The following is an 11,254-nucleotide window of genomic DNA, read 5'->3' on the forward strand; positions in this document are numbered from 1 at the left end:
CTCTGTGCGCTACGCCCTGCGCCCGGCTTTTAGCAGCGGGTGTGGACGCGGGCACTGCTCGGCCCCCGCCCGTTCGGGGTGTCCTTTGCCCCTTGTTCCGGTGCCTCCTTCTCTCCTTAGCACGTGGGTGGCAGCCGCTCACCCGTCTGGCGGCCTGTGGCACAGCCGTGGGCCTGGGCCACGGGCCCAGGCGCCTGCCAATCCCCGTCTGAGACCGACTCGTGCCCGCTCACCTTTAACCCCCCTCTCCCGGAGGGCTTGGTGCCAGGCTCCCAAACCGCTGGCTGGGTTTGAGAAGGAGGAGCCACAGGTATGGGACCATGGCCCAGGTGGACAGAGGCAGAGCCTGGGACGCTGCAGTCACCTCCCTGAGCCCCAGCCCCTCTGGGAACCTCATCCTGGCTCCTGAATTCCCTGTCTCTGTTGAGCTCCCATCTGGCTCACCGAACCCCCTTCATTCCCGCCCCTGGTTCTACCGGCCTTATCCTGAGTCCACTGGCCTTCTAAGCCCACTCACCCACTTCCTCACCTGGACCTCACCAAGCCCCCCCACCCCTTCCCTGGGCTCTCTTCTCCTCCCCTCCTCCCTGAGCAGCCTGCCCCCTTCTCTCATTCTCTCTCTCTCTCTCTCTCTCTCTCACACACACACACACACACACACACACACCCCTCCACCCTCACGGAGCCCTTGGCCCTTCCAGAACGCCTATCCCCTCCTGACCTCTCTCTCCTCCCTGTGCCTGTTTCCTCCTGTGTAAGATAGGAAGCAGGGCAAGGGGATGGCGATGGTCCTGGGCCTTCACATCACAGAAAGGTAGAAGAAAGAAGTTCCTTGAAGGAATCCAATCCTGGAAGGCTTCCTGAAGGAGGAAGATGTTCATGGTTAGTTTGAAGCTAAGAAAGAGAGGAGATGATTTCGACAGCTTCTGTTGAGTGGCTACTCTCCTTTAATGGAAGCTGGGGAGGCATGGGTGGGGTGGGGGGGTGTCCTTATTTAAGAAAGTCTCCTGAAGATCAACAGAAAGTATCTCCCTCTTCATATGAAAATTCTCTAGAACGAGGGCAGGGTTTCATTTCAACTCAACAAATCATTACCATTTCTGGCTAATGTTCGCCAAGCATTGACTACTTACCAGGGTCCCGCCTACACCTCTTAAGGCCTTTATGTGGGTTAACTCATTGAATCCCTTCAATGGCCAGATGGGGTGGGTGTCTTCTCCCGGTTTTACAGATGAGGGAACAGAGGTGCAGGGAGGTTCAGATCAGTGGTAGGTGGCAGAACTGGAGTCTGAGCCCAGGTGCCCCGACTCTGCACCTGCTGTGTAATAAATAGATCCTTTGCTGGAAAGAGGACATAAATGTTGTTCTGGCTCTCAGGGGACCCCTAAGGCTAACAGGTGGGGAATAGATGGGTCTTTAATAACAGGTCAAGTTGGCATGAGGAAGGAATGCTAGGAAGGAAAGGCTGATTCCGCCTTTGGAGGAGGGGGTGTGTTCTAGGTCAAGAAGGACGGGTCAGTTCTTCTACAGCTTTAGGAGAAGGCGTGTGGGGGGGGGGGTGGGGGAAGGCATCCACGGTGGAGGGACACCTTGGCCAAAAGCAGGAGAGATGTGGAAATGCAGCATAAGGTTGGGGAATTGTCAGGCATCTGGCTCGACTGGAAAAGGGTCTCTGGGTCGAGTACGAGATTGGGGAAAAGAAAGAGGGAGAGAATCATGGAGGAACACAGATGTCACACAAAGAAATGAAGACCAGCTGAGAGAGAGCAGGGAGCCATGGAAGGATGGTGAGCAAAGGCAGAAGGTGGGGGGGCTTTACTGGGGCTGCAGCTAGAGGGAAGCACTGGGAGGGGGAGGAGACTGGAGGCTTCGTGGGGGTGGGTGACTTAGCCCGGGGGTGGCAGGCCTGCCTGAGCTGGGCCCGAACATGTGACCGACCAGGGGAGGTGGATGGCGGACTCACCAGACTGAAGGGACAGGTTGTCACCGTGATTTCTGGGTGTGCTTCTCCAGAGGGCTTGGGCTCTCCTTCAACTCTGGATCCAGCCCCCCGAGCAGGACCTGAAACAAAAGAGCATGTTTGTAAGGGTCATCAGAATTGCACCAAGAAGATCTGGGAACAGCTGCAAGATTTCCTGGTTTGAGCCTCGCTGGCCGGCAGGATGCCGACCCCCTAAACCAAATAAGGGTGTGCAGTGGAGACTGACCGGGCAGAATGGGAAGATACTGCTTTGAAAGGTCGCCAGGGGGTGACGTCCACTAGGCTGTTGTCTTCAGGATGGCAGGTCATGTCTGCGCCTCCCATGAGGCAGACGGGGATCTCTGAGGACGCTGCCTGTCTCTTCAGCCTGTATTGCTGCCTCCTGTGGGCCTTATCCTGAGCCGGTGGGAGCATCATCAAAATGCAGGAGGGCATCCTGTGCAGCCCTAAGAAGAGATGGCTGAAGTCAGAGCCTTCACTTTCTTTCTTTTCTCTCTTTTAATGTTCATTTATTTATTTAAAAAAATTTTAATGTTTAACTTTTGAGAGAGAGGGAGAGACAGAGCGTGAACAGGGGAGGGGCAGAGAGAGAGGGAGACACAGAATCCAAAGCAGGCTCCAGGCTCTGAGCTGTCAGCACAGAGCCTGACGCGGGGCTCGAACTCACAGACCGCAAGATCATGACCTGAGCCGAAGTTGGACACTCAGCCAACCGAGCCACCCAGGCGCCCCAGAGCCCTCATGTTCAAAACACCTACAAATAGTATATTGTCTAGATGCACGTGTGTATACAAAAAGTATTTTTTAGCAAAGCGAAGGGACTACCGCTTGTTAGAATGGGTAAAGTGGAAAAGGCTGAGCTTATAAAGCGTTGGTAAGGATGTGGATCAAGTAAGCCTCACACACTGCTGGTGGGGATGATGAAACAGTTTGGAAGACTGGGGTTTTCTTTTTTTTTTTTTTTTTTTTTTTTAACGTTTACTTATTTTTGAGACAGAGACAGAGCATGAACAGGGGAGGGGCAGAGAGAGAGGGAGACACAGAATCCGAAACAGGCTCCGGTCTCGGAGCGGTCAGCACAGAGCCCGACGCGGGGCTCAAACTCACAGACCGTGAGATCATGACCTGAGCCCAAGTCGGACGCTTAACCGACTGAGCCACCCAGGCGCCCCTGGGGTTTTCTTAAGATGTTAAATGGGTGCCTCCTATCTGACCCGGCCACATCACTCCTAGGTATTTAGATAAGAGAAATAAAGGAATAGGTCCATACACAGACTTGTACACAAATGTTCATAGCAGCTTTGCTTGTAAAAGTCTCACACTGGAAACAGCCCACATGTCCATCAACAGATGGATAAACAAATTATGATATATCCACATGGTGAAATACCATCCTGCAATAAGAAGGAACAAACTCTAACAGATAAATGCAACAGAGTGGATGAATATCAAAATAGCTATTATGAGTGAAAGAAGCCACACACCAAAAAAAAAAAAAAAAATAGCATACACTGTACGATTCCATTTATATAAAATTCTGGAAAATGGAGACTAATCAGTAGTGCCAGGGATCTGGTCACTAACCAGATCAGGGGTTATCTGGCTGAGGGGTAGGGGAGAGGCTGGAGGGAGAAATCACAGAAGAGCATAAATGATCTTTTAGGGGGGTTGGATATGTTCATTGCCGTGGTTTCTTTTAAGTTTATTTTTGAGAGAGAGGGACCACAAACGGGGGAGAGGGGTAGAGAGAAAGAGAAAGAGAATCTCAAGCAGGGTCCATGTTCAGGGCAGAGCCTGACTCAGGGCTCAATCCCACGGCCATGGGATCATGACCTGAGCTGAAATCAAGAGTTGGACGCTCAATCGACTGAGCCACCCAGGCGCCCCCATTGCTTTGATTTTGAGGATCGTTTCACAAGCCAAAACTCATCAAATTGTACACTTTAAAATACGTGCAGCTTGGGGTGCCTGGGTGGCTGAGTTGGTTAAGCGTCCAACTTTGGCTCAGGTCATGATCTTGCATTTCTGGAGTTCAAGCCCTGCATTGGGCTCCTCTCTGACAGTGTGGAGCCTGCTTGGGATTCTCTCTCTCCCTCTCTCTGCTCTTCCCTCGCTTGCACTCTCTCTCTCTCTCTCTCTCTCTCAGATAAATAAACTTTAAAAAATATGTGCAGCTTATTTTGCAGAAGTTACGCCTCAGTAAAGTTATTTTTTTCACGTTTATTTATTTTTGAGAGAGAGACAGAAGGTGAGCAGGGGAGGGGCAGAGAGAAAGGCAGACACAGAATCCGAAGCAAGCTCCGGGCTCTGAGCCGTCAGCACAGAGCCTGACTCGGGGCTCAAACTCCCAAACCTCGAGATCATGACCTGAGCTGAAGTTGGGCACTTAACTGACTGAGCCACCCAGGAGCCCCAGGAGCCCCAGTCTTCATGATCTTCAGTTGGGAAATGGTTTCGTCAATATGATGTCAAAGCTCAAGTAGCAGAAGAAAAAAATAGATAAATTGGACTTCATCAAAATAAAAACTCTCGTGCCTGTTGGCAGGAAATAAGCGCCCAGTGGTGTTGGGCAGGTGGACCCCCGGGTGAAGGCTTCCCATGGGGGACGCAGGAAGAAATAAATGCCCCTGCCTTCCTCAAAAATAATAAAACAAAATAAAAATTAAAAAAAATAAAAACTTTTGTGCTTCAAAGGACACCATCAAGAGTGTGAAAAGACAACCTACAGAATGAGAGAAAAGTGCAAACTGTATATCTGATGAAAGACTACTTTCCAGACTATATAAAGAACTCTTACAACTGCAAAATAAAAAGGCAAATACCCAAGTAAAAAATTAGCAAAGGATCTGAAGAGACATTTCTCTAATGAAGACATAAAAGTGACCAATAGTGGGGTGCCTGGCTGGTTTAGTCAGAAGAGCACAATGACCCTTGAACTCAGGGTTGTGAGTTTAAGTCCCATGTTGGGGGTAGAAATTACTTAAATAAAGAAATAAGCTTTTTTATTTTATTTTATTAAAATTTTTTTTAATGTTTATTTTTGAGAGAGAGCGAGAGGAGGAGGGGCAGAGAGAGAGAGAGGGAGACACAAATCCAAAGCAGGCTCTAGGCTCTGAGGTGTCAGCACAGAGCTGGACACGGGGCTCGAACCCATGAACATGAGATCACCATCTGAGCTGAAGTCAGACGGTTAACCGACTGAGCCACCCGGGCGCCCCAAGAAATAAACTTTTTTAAAAAATGTCCAACAGTACATGAAAAGATGCTCAACATTATTAGCCATCAGAGAAATGCAAATCAAAATCGTGAGATTCCACTTTACATCCACTAGGATATTTATTTATTTGTTTGTTTATTTATTTATAAGTAGGCTTCATGCCCAGCGCGGAGCCCCACACGGGGCCTGAACTCAGGACTCTGAGATCAAGACCTGAGTTGAGACCAAGAGTTGGAGGCTGAACCCACTGAGCCACCCAGATGCCCCAGAAGAGTTGTGACAAGAAAGGTGGATAATAACAGTATTGGTGAAGACATCAGACCCTGCCTACATCGTTAGTGCAAGCATAGGGAGGTGCAGCTGCTTTGGGAAATGGTCTGGCCTTCCCTCAGAAAGGTTAGACACGAAGTTATCATGTATCCACTCATTGGTACATAACCCAGAGGAAAAAAAAAAACCCAGGTCACAAAAACACTCGTGCGAATGTTCGCAGCAGCATTGTTCATAAGAGCCCAAAAGAGAAAACAACCCAATGTTCATCGACTGATGACTGGAGACACAAGTTGCACACCACATGTATGGTGGAATATTATTCAGCCTTAAAAGGGATGAAAATCCTGTCACATGCTACAACATGGATGCATCTTGGAGAGATTCCGCTCAGTGAAATCAACTAGTCACGAAAGGACAAATACTGTCTGATTCCACTTGTACGAGGTTCCGAGAGTAGTCAGATTCATGGAGACAGAAAATAGAATAGTAGGTAGGTATCAGGATCCGACCTAAGGGGGAAATAGTATTCAATGGATATACAGTTTCAGTTTGGGACGATCAACACATTCTGGAGATGGATGGTTGTGATGGTCCCTGAGCAGCGTGAATGTGTTTAGTGTCACAAAGTGTGTGCCTAAAAATGATTAAAATGGGGGGTGCCTGGATGGCTCATTCGGTGGAGCGTAGGACTTCAGCTCAGCTCATGACCTCATGATCTCATGGTTCATGGGTTCGAGCCCCGCATCGGGCTCGCTGTTGTCAGCACAGAGCCCGCTTAGGATCCTCTGTCCTTCTCTCCGTCTCTGCCCTTCCCCCGCTTGTGCTCTCTGTCTCAAAAATAAAAAAAGAAAACATTAAAAAGAAAAAAGAAAACATGATGTGAAATGAAAGAAGTCAGCCACAAAACACCCCATCTTACAGGATTCCATTAGTATGAAATGCCCGGAATTGGCAAATCTATAGAATAAGTAGATTAGTGATTGCCTCATGCTGGGGCTGGTGGTGAGGCCAGGATTGGGGCAGGAATGGGGAGTGACTGCTAATGGGTACAGAGTTTCTTTTTGCAGTGTTGGAAATGTTGTAAAATTGTACCGAAGGTTGCACAACCCTGAATGTACCCCAAAGCACTGAATTGTAGAATTTAAATTGTTGAATTATATTGCATATGAATTATATCTCAATAGAGCTTTTTTTTTAAGGGGTAGCGATTGGATTTTTGGAGAATAATGAATTTATTTTTTTTAATGTTTACTTATCTTTAAGAGAAAGAGAGAGCTTTCTTTACTACTTTTCTACTTTAAGGGAAAGCAGAGAGAGAGGGGGACAGAGGATCTAAAGCAGGCTCTGTCCTGACAGCAGAGAGCCTGATACGGGGCTCGAACTCATGAACCATGAGACTGTGACCTGAGCCGAAGTTGGACGCTTAACCAACAGAGCCCCCCAGGCGCGCCTGGCGAATAATGAATTTAAAAATTGAACCAGGGAGAAGATGAAGGGTCCCATTTGTAGGGTCAGCCCCTGGACGTCCTGGGCAGATAGTAGGTGCTCCATAAATTAAAACCAAGGGAGCATTTCCAGAAAGAGAAACACATCGCGCCTGCTGTTTTTGGAGCACTGACCGGATGTCAGGCTTCATGCAAGACACTTACATCAAGTCACACCCTTCAACTACCCATTTTACAGATACTATAATTGAGGCTCAAGGAATTAAGGAATTTACTCTTGGTCACACAGGAAGTAGCAGAACTCAGAAAGGGATCCAGGTCTGTCTGACTCCAAAGGTAAAGTCTAAAAATAGACCTTAAAAATTATTAATTTTATATCAAAGTTTTCAGACTTACTAAAAATATAAAGAATAACACTGTGCATACCTGTGTACCACGACCAGCTTAAGAAATCAAACGATCAGGGTGCCTGGGTGGCTCAGTCGGTTAAGCGTCCAACTTGAGCTCAGGTCATGATCTCACGGTTTGTGGGTTCAAGCCCCGCATTGGGCTCTCTGGTGTCAGCACAGAGCCCACTTCAGGTCCTCTGCTCCACTCTCTCTGCCCCTCCCCTCCTTGTTCTCTCTCTCTCTTTCAATTAAAAAAGAAAGAAAGAGGGGCGCCTGGGTGGCTCAGTTGGTTAAGCGGCCGACTTCGGCTCAGGTCGTGATCTCACGGTCCATGAGTTTGAGCCCCACGTCAGGCTCTGTGCTGACAGCTCGGAGCCTGGAGCCTGTTTTAGATTCTGTGTCTCCCTCTCTCTGACCCTCCCCTGTTCATGCTCTGTCTCTCCCTGTCTCAAAAATAAATAAAAAACGTTAAAAAAAATTAAAAAAAAAGAAAGAAAGAAAAAGAAAGAAAGAAGAAAGAAAGAAAGAAATCGAACTACCTATCAATGCCATTGAACTTCCCTTGGTCCCTCCCTGACTGCAACCTTTTTCTGCCAGACAGCCATGCTCCCGAATTTGGTATTTATTGTTCCCATGCTTTTCCTTTGTATATATCTCCAAGCATTATGAAGTTTAATTCTGTTTGTTTCTTTTCTTTAAATTTTTTAAAATGTTTGTTCATTGTTGAGAGACAGAGAATGAGTGGGGGAGGGGCAGACACACACACACACACACACACACACACACACACACACACAGAATCCAAAGCAGGCTCCAGGCTCCGAGCTGTCGGCACAGAGCCCGACACGGGGCTCGAGCCCACGAACGGTGAGATCATGACATGAGCCGAAGTCGGACGCTTAACCGACTGAGCCACCCAGTCGCCCCATACTTTCGCCTGTTTCTAAACTTTGTGTAAACAGCATTACACTTGATGAACCCTTCCCAGGTTGCCTTTTCTCAATTAGTGCTGTTTGTGGGATTCACCCAAAGGGTCGTGTGCACTATGATTTGCTCCTGTATTTGGTGTCTAGGGCAAAGGGGTGCGTGTACAAAGGCTCACCAGTTCCTTTGCCGTTCTTCTGGGGTTGGACGTTTGGGTTGTTTCCAGTTTTCCGTTCTTACAAGTTAGGGCCACTGTGAACATTCCCGTTCCCCAAATTCCTAGGAGTTTGCTTTAGTTTCCTTTTGCAGCTACAACAAATTACCTAATTAGTGCCTCGAAACAACACGATATTATCTTACGGTTCTGGACTCACGAGTCCAAAATGGGTTTCACTGGGCTGAAGTCAAGGTGTCAGCTGGGTCATGCTCCCTCCAGAGTCTGGAGGGGAAGATGCATTTCATTTCCTTTTCCAGCTTCTAGAGGCTTTCATTCTGTATCTCGTGGCTTCTTCCTTCGTCTTCAAAACCAGTGACGCAGTGTCTTCAGATGCCTGACTCTGGCCCTCTGTTTCCGTTACCAGCTCCTCTAATTCTTACCCCCCACCCCCGCCTCCCCTTTATAAGGACCTTTGTGATTACATTGGCCCACCCCCGTCTCAAGATCCTTAATTTAATCACATCTGCAAAGTCCCTTTTACCTTGTGAGATAACATATTCAGTTTCTAGGGTTTAGGCTGTGGACATCTTTGGGGGGCACTACGCTGTCCAACATGGCAGGGACGTGCTACGGGGATCTTTGAATGGCGAGCTTGCCAGAATGCTCTTGGAGCCAATAATTCTCTCTCCCGCTGGCAGGACACGAGCATTCCTGTTGCTTCCCATCCTCACCAACGCTTGATGTTATCTGACGTTTTAATTTTTGTCGCCCAATGGCTATGGAATGTCTGGGGTCTGACTGCAATGTGGTCAAGAAAGAGATGGTGGTCGGGGCGCCTGGGTGGCGCAGTCGGTTAAGCGTCCGACTTCAGCCAGGTCACGATCTCGCGGTCCGTGAGTTCGAGCCCCGCGTCAGGCTCTGGGCTGATGGCTCGGAGTCTGAAGCCTGTTTCGGATTCTGTGTCTCCCTCTCTCTCTGCCCCTCCCCCGTTCATGCTCTGTCTCTCTCTGTCCCAAAAATAAATAAAAAACGTTGAAAAAAAAATTAAAAAAAAAAAAAAAAAAGAGAGATGGTGGTCAATGGTGGCGAATGTGAAAAAGAACAGCCCTGGCGGTAATTACGAAGGTGGTCGATGACCTTGGCTCAGACCAGTGACTTCCAAGTGGTGAGAGGGGGGTGAGGTCAGACTGAGTCGAGGAACTAGGAGGGTGAGGAAATGGACGCAGGGAATGAAGTGTGGAGGGGACGTCTTAGTCTGCTTGGGCTGCCAAAATAAAGTGTCACAGACCAAGTGGCTTCAACAATAGACTTTTATTTCTCGTAATTCTGGAGGCTGGGAAGTCCAAGATCAAAGTAAGTACCACAGATCGGGCTTCCGGGGAGAGCCCTCTTCCTGGCTTGCGGAAGGCCACCTTCCCGCTGGGTCCTCACATGGTGGACAGAAAAAGAACTCTAGTCTCTCCTCCCCTTCTTGTAAGGACACTAATTCCATCATGGGGACCCCAATCTCATGTCCTAGTCTAAACCTAATCATCCCCAGAGGCCCCCCTCCAAATACCATCACACTGGGGGTTAGGGCTTTGACATATGAATTTTAGGGCGGGGCGGGGGGACACAAGTATTCAGTCTATCATAAGTTACTTCAAAATATTGGGGGCGATGGGGCGCCTGGGTGGCAGGGTTGGTTGAGCGTCTGACTTCGGCTCGGGTCATGATCCATGAGTTCGAGCCCTGCATCGGGCTTTGTACTGACAGCTCAGAGCCTGGAGCCTGCTTTGGATTTTGTGTCTCCCTCTCTCTCTGTCTTTCCTCCACTTGCACTCTGTCTCTATCTCTCTTAAATAAATAAATAAATAAATAAATAAATAAATGTTTAAAAAAAAAGAGAGAGACAGAGAGAACAAAATATTGGGGGTGGTAGTGAAAGTAAGGTGCCAGTCTAAAGACAGAGATTAAAGATGTAGGAGACAGAGACAGAAAGAGAGACATAACTACTCGATTGGATCAGGGCATCCGAGAGGAGGCAGGTGAAGGTGAGACCCATAGCAAAGGTACCTGGGTTGGCTTTGGAACCAGAGGGACTGCTCTTCCCAGAGGCAGGAGGGAAGGAAGGGCTGCCTGCGGAGCCCAAAGAGGTGAGGCAGAAAGTGGCGGAAGCTTCTCCAGGTGACAGGCAGCAGAGTTACCTCCCCTCTCCCCCCTTCCCCTGCCGAGAGAGGTAGGAGTAGGTATGAGGGTCCGAGGAGTGTGGGGAGGGTTTACGGGAGGCAGGAGGCGCTGCCGTGGGGCATTCAACAGAGGGACTGGTGAACAAAGGGGAGTGGGCAAGAAAGGGTGGGGAATGGAGCGGGGTGGGTGTCTCCCATCAGCTCTTACCAGCGCCTCCCAGAGTGCAGAGGTCCTGCAGCCCGGAGTAGGAGGGCCCAAAGGAGGGCCAGCTAGGGGGGTATCTAGGAGAACCACGGAAGCTTAATGGAAATGGTGGGTCCTGAGGAGGCAGGCCAGAACCAGGGAGATCATAGCCAGGAAACTGGCAGGTGTAGAGGTGCTCCTGATAATGGCCAGGACCAGGATGGAGGGACAGCAGGGATGGGACAGGGGGAGCGCAGAAGAGAGGGGCACGCGTCCCAGGCTGGGGAGGCAGAGAGGGCTTCCTGGAGGTGGTGGTGTTCCAGCTGAGTCTTGAAGGGGAAAACCAAATTCAGTTATCATTAAAATGTGGAAGAAATATTGTCGTCGTGGTCTGTCAATAAGCCTGTCCCGCCCAGCTCCATCAGTTTTCTCTCTGCTTCTCAGATATCTCTACCATGTAGAGATATGTGCTCTGGCTGGATTGGGAGAGTCCTTGGCTTATGGGCTTCCCTTTGG

The sequence above is a fragment of the Panthera tigris genome, chromosome E3 (genome assembly GCF_018350195.1).
Source record: "Panthera tigris isolate Pti1 chromosome E3, P.tigris_Pti1_mat1.1, whole genome shotgun sequence".
Taxonomy (NCBI): domain Eukaryota; kingdom Metazoa; phylum Chordata; class Mammalia; order Carnivora; family Felidae; genus Panthera; species Panthera tigris.